The following is a 13,951-nucleotide window of genomic DNA, read 5'->3' on the forward strand; positions in this document are numbered from 1 at the left end:
CGTCAATCAGTGTCAAACATGAAGACTAGCAGAAAGACCCTCTTATGTGCTTAGTGCTGTCAGCAAAAAAATAAAAATAAACTCAGAGCCTCCCTTGGACCTTCTGAAACTAACCCTGACCTAATAAACTGTCAAATGGTGACCACTCTTCAAATCAGGTCATCTTTTCAGATTCCATTGGTTTTGGAACTTAAGTGTAAGTCTTAGATGGTAACAATATACTAAGTAAGTTTAAACTTTATTTAAGCTCCAGTGCTGATTAAAAAATCAGTATGGTGAACAAATTCTGGGTCCAGGAGAGGAATGTTTATATGGAATCCACTAAGTTCTGTCCTCATCCTCGTTCTAGTTTACTCAGGGTCTGTCAGATACAAAGTAGAACAGGGAAAGGAAGTTAGCTGGGTAGCTGCTGCCTGTACAATACTTGCTACACAAGCGTGCGCGCGCTCTATCTCTCTCTCTCTCATTCTCTCTCTCTCTCACCAGGCAACAGCTAGTTCAAGTGGGAGATAAACCTGCCTTGGGAAATGGCTAAGGAGAAAGAGCTGACAAAGAGTAAGAAAGTATTTCTAGCTTCCTAGGAATAGGAAATTACATCCCACAATATAGGAAAAAAGCCATCACCTTTCTGAATGCAATGTTTTCAAATCTGCACAACAGGCCTCATGCAAGAAGGTTAAAGAGATGACCATAGAGCACACTCATCCAGCAGTTAGCCCATACCTGTGGCTTTACACTTCCCTCTCTGGACTATGTCTTCACTCTAAAAAACCAAGGAAAGAAAAATAAGTGGGCCATGCCTGTACTTCCCGTAATTCCAGATATGTACATCCTTTCCTAAGAAAATCCCACTTCTGTTATCATGGCCTAGAATTAAAACAAACCCCCCATCCAAACCTCCTCCTTCTCCCATTTTTAAAGTACACAATACCTTAAAATATAAATTGCATTTAGTAGCTCAAAATTAACTTTAAAAGATGGCGAAATAAAAATACTAAAATACAGGCTTGTACTCAAATGTCGCAACAAATAGCAAAACAATGATTACAACTTATGAGATTGAATTCCAGTAGATTTAGGTCACCAAAAAAGTCACTTTTAGCATCTGCTTTTGGATGAGAAACTACTACAGAGCTAATAAAGGCCTTATTATTCTTTTAGCAATCAAGGATTATGTTATAAATGTGGAGAGACCATGCTATTTTCCCAAAGCAACCTTCCTGAATAGGTAGGAGCCAGGCCTAAAACTCTTCAAAGGCAACCAAGTTCCTGCCTGTGTAAATGCATCTCAGTGGCCCTAGGGCAGTGGTGAACCACTGAAACCAAAAAAAAATCAAAGATGGGGAAGTTAATTGGAGCTAAAAGCAAACAGAGGAACCACAAAACCAATTTGTTTTATTTTTAAACATTATCGAACAATCTTGCGAGTAAAAAATTGATTCTATAAAGCTGCCCAAATTCCTACAAACTTTCTTCTACATCCTCTGCCTGTTGGACCTCTGTTTGGCCCTGGCTAAAGACAGAGAATTGCCAAAAGTCATCAAGGATGAAGCCTACTTTGGAAAGTAAGAATTCTGAAAGACAAAGCCAGAACCAGAACTATGAGACACTGCACCCTACCTACCCCTCCTGAAGAAAAAGATGTTTCTTACCTAACAAAAAATAGGTGCTTAAGCACTTGACTTTCCATGTGGATCTAATTGGTTTCCAATTTGGCTAATGAAGCAGTGATGCTTCCAATCATTTTAAGACAAAAATCTAGATTAACAAAAAACCTTCCAAAAGCATTTACTTGGAGTTTCCTACATCATCAAAAGTTATTAAAAAGAAAAGAGCTTACATTTACTAAGTTCACAATACCTCACTTAATCCTGTATCACTATCACCCATTTAAAGTGGGGACTACTCTAAGTATTTAGTTGCTAAAATAATCAATATAAGGGATTCTAACCCCAGAATCCATGGTGTGTCTGTCTCTCTTGAGAAATGTGACCATCATCTAGGAGGTACAAACTTCTACTGAGGCAGTGTGTCCAGAGGGTTCTGGAATAGTGGTTACACATTGGAGGGCTGAGAGAAAGTTAAATTTCTACTTACTGGGGGACGTGGGTGACTCGGTCAATGAAGCATCTGCTTCTGGCTCAGGTCACAACCCCAGGCTCCTGGGATTGAGCCCCACATCTGGCTCCCTGCTCGTTAGGGAGCCTGATTCTCCCTCTCCCTGCTACTCCCCCCTACTAGTGTATGCTGTCAAATAAGTAAAAAATCTTTTTATTTTATTTTTTAAAGATTTTATTTATTTATGAGACACACACACACAGAGAGAGAGAGAGAGAGAGAGAGAGAGAGAGAGAGGCAGAGACACAGGCAGAGGGAGAAGCAGGCTCCATGCAGGGAGCCCGATGTGGGACTTGTTCCCGGGTCTCCAGGGTCAGGCCCCCAGCCTGAAGGCAGCGCTAAACCGCTGAGCCACCCGGGCTGCCCAGTAAAAAATCGTTTTAAAAGAAGTTCTATTTGTTCATTTTATTCTGGAAAACATAAAGGGCAAAGAAAAGACCTAAGAGTCTAGGAGTCATGTTTCCCAAAATGTCATATGAAACATGTATGGAACAGTTGAGAAACACTGCTGTTGTGTGAAACTGTGAGACCAGACTCAGACTGCATGCTAGCTGGGAAATCTCCAGGAGCAGAAAGCAGAAGAGAGACCTGGGATTATGAAGAAAGGCCAATGTATAAAAAGAGTGAAGGACACATATCTTGGTCCCAGAGAACACAGCAGCCCTACCCTAAGGGGGCTAAGAAACACCCTTATTGCCTAGCCAAGAGAAAGAGAAAAATCAATTCTTTAAAAAAAACCAAAAACCTCACTCTACTACTAAGTAACCGAACATTTATTTTTTTCTTTTAAGATTTAATGTATTTATTTGAGAGAGTGAGCAAGCAAGAGAGAGCACAAGGCAGGGTGAGGGACAGAGGGAGAAGCAGACTCCCCGCTGAACAGGAAGGCAGATGTGGGGCTTGAGCCCTGGACTCATGACCTGAGCTGAAGGCAGGCACTAAACTGGCTGAGCCACCCAGGCACCCCCACACAAGACTTTTTTTTTTTTTTTTTTATATATACTTTTTTATTTTTATTTATTTATGGTAGTCACAGAGAGAGAAAGAGAAAGAGGCAGAGACACAGGCAGAGGGAGAAGCAGGCTCCATGCACCGGGAGCCCGACGTGGGATTCGATCCTGGCTCTCTAGGATCGCGCCCTGGGCCAAAGGCAGGCGCCAAACCGCTGCGCCACCCAGGGATCCCCACACAAGACTTTTTAAAGGAAAATTCACACACACACACACAGGATCAGCACTATCTTCCCCTGCACAGACCCTTGCCACTTGAAGGAGGACAGTGGGAAGCTTTATACACAAGAAGGTATTTTCTTTAAAAGCTTTAGGTTTGTTTTTTCACATCTTTCATTTCTGTAGGGAACCAAACAAAATGCCATGTGCTCTCTAAGGAAGCTGAACCGCATTTGTCCTGTACTTCACGGGCTCCACAGAAGTCTGTTTCTGTTAACATTATCTCCACCTTTCTCAGTCATCATAAGGGGAGGTATAAAGGCGGTTCCAAAGACAGCTGAAAAAGAGTTCAGGGGGGAAAGGTGCACCAAAAGTGGGGCTGGGGTTGGGGGCACCACCCAAGGCAACAGAGGAGGAAAGGATGAAGGGCAAGCTAGCTCTGAGGAAAACAGGCAATATTAGTCTACTTGTGAAACATTAACGTGTTCAAACAGGACCTCCTACAGAGTTTAAAAATTGTACTTAGCAAGTCAATGGTACAAGAGACTCTGAAAGGCAGACCACCTATTCTCCAATTTCCTCAAGGAAGGATAAATAATTTGGAAAGAATTTATACTTGGTTTTGGAATTTATATGATCATGACATGTTTCAAAGACACAACAGCTGAGGCACCTGGTCGGCTCAGTCAGTAGAGCAAGTGACTCTTAAGTTCAAGCCCCACAGTGGGTGTAGAGATTACTTTAAAAAAAAAAAAAAAAAAGATGTAAGGGTGAATGAATAGCATTACCTCTCTGGACTGATACAAAAGCACTGAGATCTCCTACATGCTTTCCTTAATATAGGCAAAGTAATTAACCTTTTTTATTTCTCAGTTTTCTGTTGGCATAAAGAGCCTGTATGTTGAGTAAATGACAAAACACTATCCTTCCCCAGAAAGACGACCACTGACTCACTCACCAGCAACTCTTACATAGTATGCACTGAATCAAATTCTAGATACAGGGGCTGGTGGCAGACACAGTAATGTCCAATGACCTACATAAGGCCTGAACTCATGACCTTGGCCTCATTAGTCTGACTCACCAACTCTTACTAACTATTGTTAGTAAATGCCCTCAATACCTTGAAAAACTTCTTTCATATAAGGCAAGGAGTTAATGAAGAATTGAACCCTATACAGATTACAGACTTCCAAATCTTTTTAAAGACAGAAGTGAAAAAAATAAAAAATAAAAAAATAAAGACAAAAGTGTTTCTCCCTTAAACAGAGAAGTGAAGCTATTCAGGTTGAAGATAGAGGTGGACAAGCCAGGCCCCATCTTTTGCCTTTCCTGCACTCAGGGTAACCCCATATCTCCTGGGAGATATGAAAATAGGCCTGCATAATTCAAAAATAATAGACAATTCACCAATTTTATATCCAGCTTTGAGATGAAGTTTTTTTTTAACAAATTTTTCTATCTTTTTTTAAAAGATTTTATTGATTTATTTATTCATGAGAGACACAGAGAGAGAGAGGCAGAGACAAAGCAGAGAGAGCAGCAGTCTCCATGCAGGGAGCCCAATGTGGAACTCGATCCCAGGACTCCAGGATCATCCCCTGGGCGAAAGGCAGGCGCTAAACCGCTGAGCCACCCAGGTATCCCTCTATCTTTAGAATCTAACAGGTTTCCAGAAATCAAGGAATTTACGATGCCAACAATGATAATACATAAATGTGTGCATCCTTGAGTTGATAGAATATAGTATTTAAAATCTGTAAGCCCTGTATGCCTGGCTTGGCTCAGTTGGTAGAGCATACAACTCTTGATCTCGGGGTCGTGAGTTAAAAGTCCCATGAGTGGTGTAGAGCTTACTTTAAATAAACAAATCTGTAACCCTTATCACCTGGAAGTAGGGAGAAATATCCAGACATTCACAAAGCATCGGTAATTTTAAGAGCTAACATTTTTTGAGCATTTACCCTATACCATGTGGTGTTGTTTTGGGTGCTTTATATTTAAACCTCATATATAGCCTATCTCCATTTACAGATGAGAAAAGACACAAAGAAATGAAGTTAACTCTCAAGATCACACAAATCCAGGCAATGAAGAAGTTGGAATATATAGTCAGTTCGACCCTTGGGTGAAAGGCTGACGCAGGTTAAAATTGTCCACATTGGGATCCCCGGGTGGCGCAGCGGTTTGGCGCCCGCCTTTGGCCCAGGACGCGATCCTGGAGACCCGGGATCGAATCCCATGTCGGGCTCCCGGTGCATGGAGCCTGCTTCTCCCTCTGCCTGTGTCTCTGCCTCTCTCTCTCTCTGTGACTATCATAAATAAATAAAAATTTAAAAAAAATTAAAATTGTCCACATTAAGATCATGCACACAAACCACAGAAAATGTTTAAATATGGAGAGACTAAACCATAATGTTGAGTCTGACCACTTTTTTAAGGCAAATCTTTTAAGTAGGTAAATATCCAAGGTTTCAATCATCACAAAAGAAATATGACTAAGGGTACTGAAAACCACCTGCTGTTAATCAGTATGTGTGACTCTGGGCAAGTTCATCAACATCTCAAAGTGTCAGTTTCTTCACTTGTACAATTAGAGAACTACGTACTTCCAAAGGAACCAAATGGATGCCCAGAATACAACCAAGCTGCTGCTGTACAAACTTCTAACTGGAAGAGGAAAGAAACAATGGAAATTAGGAAAATTGTGCTCTTTTAAAAAAAATGTGTTACCTTTTAGACTGCTTTGCAATACTCTTGCTTCTTTCTTTTTCCTGTTATATGGCTGATTCAATAAAAAGTTTGGGCTTAGTGCATTGGTAAACCACGTCCTCTCACCCGCATATCCTAGAAAGCCAAGTAACCAGATAAAAAGATCAAATGGGAAGCTTTCTTGGGCTGCCGAGCTCATCATGATGCAAAATTTCACCAGGGCCTAGTGTTAAAATCCAGTAGAGCACTACTCCAATCCATCTACCTTCCTTAGGAACCTATAGCAGGGGAACTGCCACTAGATTCTAATCCAGGATCCTGGGAATACATCACAACTAACTGCAGGTAGAATCTAACATTAAATGAAATAAAAATGTGTGAGAGCACTCAGCAGCAAATAGGTGGACCTAAGACTGAATGACCATAGAGAAACTAACCTTTATTTCCCTCATCCGTAACCCTGAGGTGGCTAGGTGGATTAAAGAGACATACTGAAGCACAATGTAAAATTCCCTGTTAGTTCCTCATTCCCAGAGCATCTCCTTCCACTGTAATTTTGCTTGATGTTGAACAGTCCAGGTCCTACACCTACATCAGGCTTAGTTCTGACTTGTCTAGGTTAGTAGGGATAAAAGTTAACACTTTCTTTGTGGAGTCCACAAAAATCTTTTTCCCCCCTTGTGACACTTGTTTTATGGCTACCATTTCCATGATTCAGGCTTAAGTGTGTAGCTTCTAACTCTTTATTGACTATCAGTGGTGTTTTTCCTGACCCTGGTAGAGAAATTTATAAACAGATCTCAATCTCATCTCTTTCTCCAATGGCCAGTATGTGCTCTTTAGTGGTAACAATTTTTTTCCAGCTTAAAAAATTGTGGTCAAAAGCACATACATAAAAGTTACTGTCTTGGGCAGCCCGGGTGGTTCAGCGGTTTAGCGCCGCCTTCAGCCCAGGGCTTGATCTTGGAGACCCGGGATGGAGTCCCACGTCGGGCTCCCGGCATGAAGCCTGCTTCTCTCTCTGCCTGTGTCTCTGTCTGTGTCTTTGCCTCTCTCTCTCTCTCTCTCTGTCTCTAATGAATAAATAAAATCTTTTTAAAAATAAATAAAAGTTACTGTCTTAATTCATTTTTAGGTGTACAGTTCAGTATTAGTATATTGTGTATCACAGCAACAATTTTAAAAACTTTCCTTTTCCATCAAGATTGTTAAACTGGAGGGCGTCTGGCTGGCTCAGCTGGTAAAGCATGTGACTCTTGATCTCACGGTTGGAAGTTAGTTAGAGCCCCATGTTGGGTGTAGAGATTACTTAAAAAAAAAAAAAAAAAAAAGGTTCTTAATCCGGAACTCTCACATCTTTTAAAAGTCCATACTTGAGCTTTGAGGAAGGGGGAATAGGTCTATGAATCCTATGATATTTTCTTCCTAAATTGCAGGAAGATATACATGAGGTTTCCTGAAGAGAGAATCCATAGCATTATCACAATCTCTAAGGGGCTCATAGCTACTGTTAGAATGTTCCCTTCTGACTCTCTTTGCTGCAAGGCAACAAAACAGTATGTTAGATAGACTCGATGCGATGTTATTTGAATGCCCTTGAGTGAGTCACTTTTTTCTGGGCCTCAATTCCCTGATCTATAAGACTATGTAAGACCGTGCTAGACTAATCCAGACTATCACTAAATCATCTAAAAATTTAATTCTATTTTCTCCAAACTGATTTTAAAGTTATCCAAGTTCTAGTTCAGTCCCTACCACATGTGAGATACAGCCAGGAGAAACTAAGTATAAACCTAATTTCTAAATTTTTGTTAATGAAATAATTTCAAATGCTACCAAACTGAGAACAAGTAACAAGTCCTTCCTTTTCTATTTATATATCCTCAAAGTACCTGGAATAAGATGACACATATCAGACCTTTAACTGTTGAAATGAGTTCCCTAGTTTATCTGCTCTAATTTATAAATTTTACACTAATGTTTTCTTAAACAGATATCTACAGATAAGTATTTGTACTTTTTAGTAAAAAGACTTTTTTTCCCTTTAAATTGTGGTATTTGGGTAAAAACATTATGAGTAGTCCTTCTTTTTTACAGAAGTAATATTCTCCCTTTCTACTTCCTCAATTAAAAATTTTTATTTATTAATTTTCACATAAAACATTCCCTACCAGGCTTTTCTCTATCCATACATACTCAAAATACAATTATTATCAAATTACAGATTGTACTGTATATACTACTGCATAACATACTTTTCTCTCTCAACAATTATAAACATTTTCTTGTGAATAACCCATATTTAAGAATCAAGAGTCACAACTGGCCTGAAGACTGACTTTGCCAAAAGCATCCTTTCACAACCAATAAATATAAAACCTTTTTCATAAAGTCAACATAATTATTAAATCCCTTGAAACTTTTTTTTTTTTAAGATTTTACTTATTTATTCATGAGAGACACAAAGAGAGAGACGCAGAGACACAGGCAGAGGGAGAAGCAGGCTCCATGCAGGGAGCCCAATGTGGGACTTGATCCCTGAACTCCAGGACCACACCCTGGGCCAAAGGCAGGCGCTAAATCGCTGAGCCACCCAGGTGTCCCTGAAACTGCTCTTAAAAAAACAAAACAGTAGTACTCTAAAGTTGAATGGGGATGGGTGAGTTGGGCTTTGTTCTTCCTTTCCCTGATTTACCATCTCTGGGTGGCAGGGGGGCACAGCTAATGAAGTGTCCTAGTGTTGATTTCGGCTCAGGTCATGGTCTCAGGGTCATGGGATCAAGCCCCATGTCATCAGGCTTCACACTGGGTGCAGAGTCCGCTTGGGACTGTCTCTCTCTCTGTTCCTCCTCTCCCTCTAAAATAGAGGGGTGCCTGTGTGGCTCAGTCATTTAAGTGTCTTGACCCTTGGTTTCAGCTCAGGTTGTGATCTCCATTTCTTGGGATGGAGCCCCAGAGCACCCCAAGTTGGGCTGTACTCTCAGTAGGGAGAGTCTCTCCCTCTGCCCCTCCCCCCATCATGTCTCACTCACTCCCCCTCTCTTTAATTTTTTTAATTAAAAATTAAATTAAATTTAAAAATCTTAAGAAAAAAATCCTGATCTGCCATCTCTTCTCCTGTTTAGTTATCTTTCCATATTACTATATACATACCTAAATAAGAGGCATCCCATTTTTGAGGTGGTTCGGTGAGACATATATGAATGCAAAATACATTTTTAAAAATCTCTCTTCCTGAGGCACCTGGGTGGCTCAGTAAGTTAGGTGTCTGACTCTTGGGTGTCGGCCCAGGTCTTGATCTGAGTCGTGAGTTCAAGCCCTCCATTGGGCTCTGCACTGGGCTTGGAGCCCACTTAAAAAAAAAAAAATTATGGGGCACCTGCATGGCTCAGTCAGTTAAATGTCAACCTTCAGCGGGTGGGGTGGGGAGGTCATGATCCTGGGGCCCTGGGCTTGAGCCCCACATCAGGCTCCCTGCTCACCGGGGAGCCTACTTCTCCCTCTACCCCACCTCACTTGTGCACTTACTCTCTCAATAAACAAAATCTTTAAAAAAAAATTTTTTTAAGTCCTTCATCCTGCATCATTCCAAAATGCCTATACTGTCAAATTAATTCTCAATCCCCATTAAGTATTCCCCTCCTCTTCCCCATACAGCTCTCTACTGGGGGGTGGAGTGGGGTGTCGGAATCTCATTCTGTCTTTAGCTCCTCCTGTTTCCTTGGCAGCACTGTCAGTACTGGGCAACAAATTGCTGGATGTAGCAGTAGCAATTTACATATGGTAGCCAAGCTAGCGTGCAGCTTTCTTTGGGCAGAACTGCTAACTCTTCTATGCATCTTTCTAGTTTGAACCCAATGTTCCAGGCATATCAATGTTAAATATTTGCCTAGTGACTTCCACCTTCAAACAACAGGGAACCATGCACAAAGAAGTCAGAAGGAGCAAAAATTCCCCATTGTGTGGAGAAGTAGGGGCTCTACAGACACAGACAGGGCCTAGCTATAAGGACTGAGACCCTGAACAAAAGTACCTAATCCAAACACAAGGGTTCAGTCATTCTACTTTCCCATAACATTCATGTATCACTCGCTCAAATTTGGCATGTTCTAAGACCACCAGTTCCGCCTTAGTTTCCCTGCCCTGCCATAAGGCCAAATCTGTCTCATCTAGTGAGTCACTTACTGCTCCTCTCTCCAAATGCATTTTCATTTCAGCCCACTTGTGCAGCTCATCAGGGCTGCACCATATGTTAGTACCATGTAGGCAGAATGTGACTAATTTTTTTCTAAAACACTGTCAGAGTTACTTTTAAAATTACCTTATAATCTTGATGTCTCTAACGACTCATTTTTATAATGCATAACCTTCTGGAAATGACTTTATAATTATTTTTCTGAGCACTTAAAGGAGATGATTCTTCAGGATTTTCACTCCCATTTTTCAGACAAGGGAACTAAAGTGAAGAGAACAGATTAAGAGACCCATGTTCCACCACTAACTAGTGAGGGTTGTACTTTCTGAAATCACAGCACTCTATTTGGTAAAATAAGTCACTTTGTAAAATGCTTTTGGAGGGGGGTTCAAAATATTAATTTGCTTTTATTTTCTGATGTGATTATTAAACTTCAGATACCACAACTACTTGCAACTAATTCTGATGACTAAATGGCCTCATGATATCCACTAAGTCGTTTTAAGAGAGGACTGAATGAGCCAGAGACCACAAATGTTTTTCTAATTGGTAAAGACCATAAACGGGTGAAACTAACATTTTGAGAGTAAGAGAGATACTGAACTTGCCTACTTTGGGCAATCTGCCTCTTTTCCAAAAATAATGGTTCCTGGATTTGAGAATTAAACTTACCTCAAGAAGGTTTCTTAAATTTTCCATTTCAGATCATATACATTCATTCAAGTAACTGGAGTGGTAGTTTGTCATTGCATTAAGATCTCTATGTCCACTAAAAACATTCTTCAGTGGATAATATCACTCGCAAAAGCTAAAAAAGGATCCCAAGTATCTTATCAATATTGAAAATTGCACATACCCTTTGAATTCAGCTATTCCAATTCTAGAAATACAGCCTTCAAATACACTTGTATCTGATGTACACAAAGTATGCAAACACGCATTAATGAGAACACGGTTTATAATAGAGAAAACTGGAAACATGCATGCCCATCCGTTGGGTGCTGGTTAAATAAATTATAGTATAGCCCTGTCATAGAATGCTGCAGCTATTTTGGGCACCTGGGTGTCTCAGTGGTTGAGCATCTGCATTCGGCTCAAGGAGTGATCCCAGCGTTCTGGGATCAAGTCCTGAATTGGGCTCCATGCAGGGAGCTTGCTTCTCCCTCTGCCTATGTCTCTGTCTCATGAATAAATAAAATATTTAAAAAAAAAAAAAAAAAAAGGAATGCTGCAGCTGTTAAAGAGACTAAGGCAATTTCAATACACTAGACTAAGGACTGATCAAGAAGATAAATTTAGGGATCCCTGGGTGGCGCAGCGGTTTGGCGCCTGCCTTTGGCCCAGGGCGCGATCCTGGAGACCCGGGATTGAATCCCATGTCGGGCTTCCGGTGCATGGAGCCTGCTTCTCCCTCTGCCTGTGTCTCTGCCTCTCTCTCTCTTTCTCTCTGTGTGACTATCATAAATAAATTAAAAAATTAAAAAAAAAAGAAGATAAATTTATATAATACAAAAAGAATTACATAGGGCTTATATATAACAAAGTAGGTCTGGAAGGATAAAGAAGAAAACTGCCAACAAGGTTGCAGAGGTGGAATATTGGCTGAATTGTTTAAATATAAATGTTACCTAGTCTACAAAAAAAAAAAAAAGTCTACCTACAAAACTAGGTAACAAAATATTACCTAGTCTTTCTTTAAAAAAAAAGAAAAAAAAAAAAAAAACTAGGAAAACTCCTCAAACTATGAGGGGACAAAGTAAAGAAAAAACCCAACCTCGCTCTATTCCAAAACGAGTACTTTGTTTTGCATTTTTTCCTGATTTGCCTGAAACTTTTGTGTGGAAACAGCCATCGTGCAAGTGAAGCAGCAAACACACAACATGTGAGTTGGGTAAGGACATTACAACATCTGAAATTATCCCAGCAACTCAACTGATGTTCACACAGCTTGGACTGTAAACCTTATGGCTGGCCTATTTACAAAGTTTGGAGCTATTTTCAATCACTCAGCTGTATATCTTATATGTACATTTTCTTCAATCAACCTTTCCTGCCAGGCAGAGTGCAACATTAGCTGGCTTCCAGTAAGGAAGGCAAGGGACAGGGTGAGATAATATGTCAAAACAAGTTCTATAAATACAGCTTTTGGCCTAGTATCTCAAAAAGGAATCAAAACAGCTTCAAACTTAAAGAGAAAAATCCTACAGTCCTGCAATATCCTACTTGAAGGCTCCAGAGAACAGAAGAGGCCAAGGATCTAGATCTTGTTTCTCACACAGTATCTTGTCTCTCTCTCCCTAATCTCTGAGGGAGGTTAAGATCAAATTGCAGGTATTATTCCAAGTCAGCCTCTCCGCTTCTCTTACCCCCACAACACCCAACACACCAGTATCATTTCACTGAGCTTACTCCACCTCTTAGGCAGACATCCCCAATACACACAACATACAACAGCCCCTCCACAGCACCTAGCATCTAACTCCTAACATCTCCCAAACCCTTGACCAAGCAGCCAAGACCCCTGCCTGTCCCATCTGCCCCAACCTCACCCCAAACACATGGGCACTCAAGCAGGAGGCTTCCATATGGTCTTGTTGCAGGAAGTTTATCTTGTTTTGTTGAGTAGCAGGAAACTTTAACCTTTCTGCTCTAAATATTGTAACCCTACAAAACAACTTTTCTGTGGAGATGCTTCTTGAGATAGTTCAGTTATATGCCAGAAATTACAAAACTTACATTTTGCTTCAGCCAATCAGGGAGTATGTTTGGCAAAGCTTGATTCATCCCCAAAGGGTATACAGCCCTGGGGCAAATTCTAAATACCTCCTTAACACTGTCACTTTTTTAAAAAGTGACTTCAATTACCATCCTTTCATCACTCTTGACCTGTGCTCCAAAAGTGTTCCTCACATTTAAATACCCATTTACATGATCTCCTTAAACCTTTACCAAAAAAGAATCCCATTCTTCCACAAAATTAACCTTGTCAGTACTTTGATTTCATTTTTACAAACAAACTCTGTATAAAATGGGAGCTCTATCAATCAAAAAAGCGTATGAAAAGATCCACTATATACCCAGAACTAGAGAGGTCACAAAAAAGGCCCAACCCCTGTCCTTAATGAGTTTTTAGTCTGGTTCAGAAGACGTGACTTACAAACAAAAAGCATAGGACAGCATATATCCAAGGGAAAGCATATATGCCAAGGGAAAATCCACTGCTATCCATGTTAGAGAGACTAAAACATCTCAGGAGAGCTGATTCCCATTTCTCTAACTCAAATTTTTGTGCTATTCAAATCACATGGTCTAGGAAAGACCTGGTCTAGGAAAGGTCTGCTCAAATTACTCTGCCTACCAATAATTCTCCCAACATCATTCCTTTTGAACAGATCTCCCCATTACCCTGTTACACTCACCCAGATCATTTAATGGATGAGGTAAAACTTGCCAAATCCACCCCCCTTCTCACATCCCCCCTGTCAAGACATCTCCTGATGGGGATGCCTGGGTGGCTCAGCAGTCTGTCTTCAGCTCAGGGCGTGATCCTGGAGTCCTAGGATTGAGTCCCACATCAGACTTCCTGCATGGAGCCTGGTTCTCTGTGTATGTGTGTCTCATAAATAAATAAAATCTTAAAACAACAACAACAACAAAAAAAAACCTAAAGTTAATTCCACTTCCAATATCTTCAATAAACAGGTAGGCACTAGCAGAGATAAACTAGTAATTCTAGGGATATTCCATGAACTTGCTA

The 13,951-nt window shown here is 40.5% G+C and overlaps 1 protein-coding gene across 16 annotated transcripts in view; it reads right to left on the minus strand.

Moving 5' to 3' along the window:
* The window catches only part of CELF1 (CUGBP Elav-like family member 1), a 93,848-nt gene that overhangs the window by 50,725 nt on the left and 29,172 nt on the right, over positions 1-13,951 (minus strand). For 10 of the 16 annotated variants that reach the window (XM_072790780.1, XM_072790778.1, XM_072790771.1 and 7 more), the window contains exon 2: positions 724-763. The exons of 3 other annotated variants lie outside the window; for them this stretch is intronic. The gene's annotated coding sequence lies outside the window, so the exon portion shown is untranslated. Of the gene's footprint in view, positions 1-723; positions 764-6,020; positions 6,135-10,866; positions 10,980-13,951 lie in introns of those variants that run through there. 3 more of the 16 variants (XM_072790772.1, XM_072790782.1, XM_072790787.1) reach the window with 3 other exon arrangements.

Source organism: Canis lupus, chromosome 21 (assembly GCF_048164855.1).
Source record: "Canis lupus baileyi chromosome 21, mCanLup2.hap1, whole genome shotgun sequence".
Taxonomy (NCBI): Eukaryota; Metazoa; Chordata; class Mammalia; order Carnivora; family Canidae; genus Canis; species Canis lupus.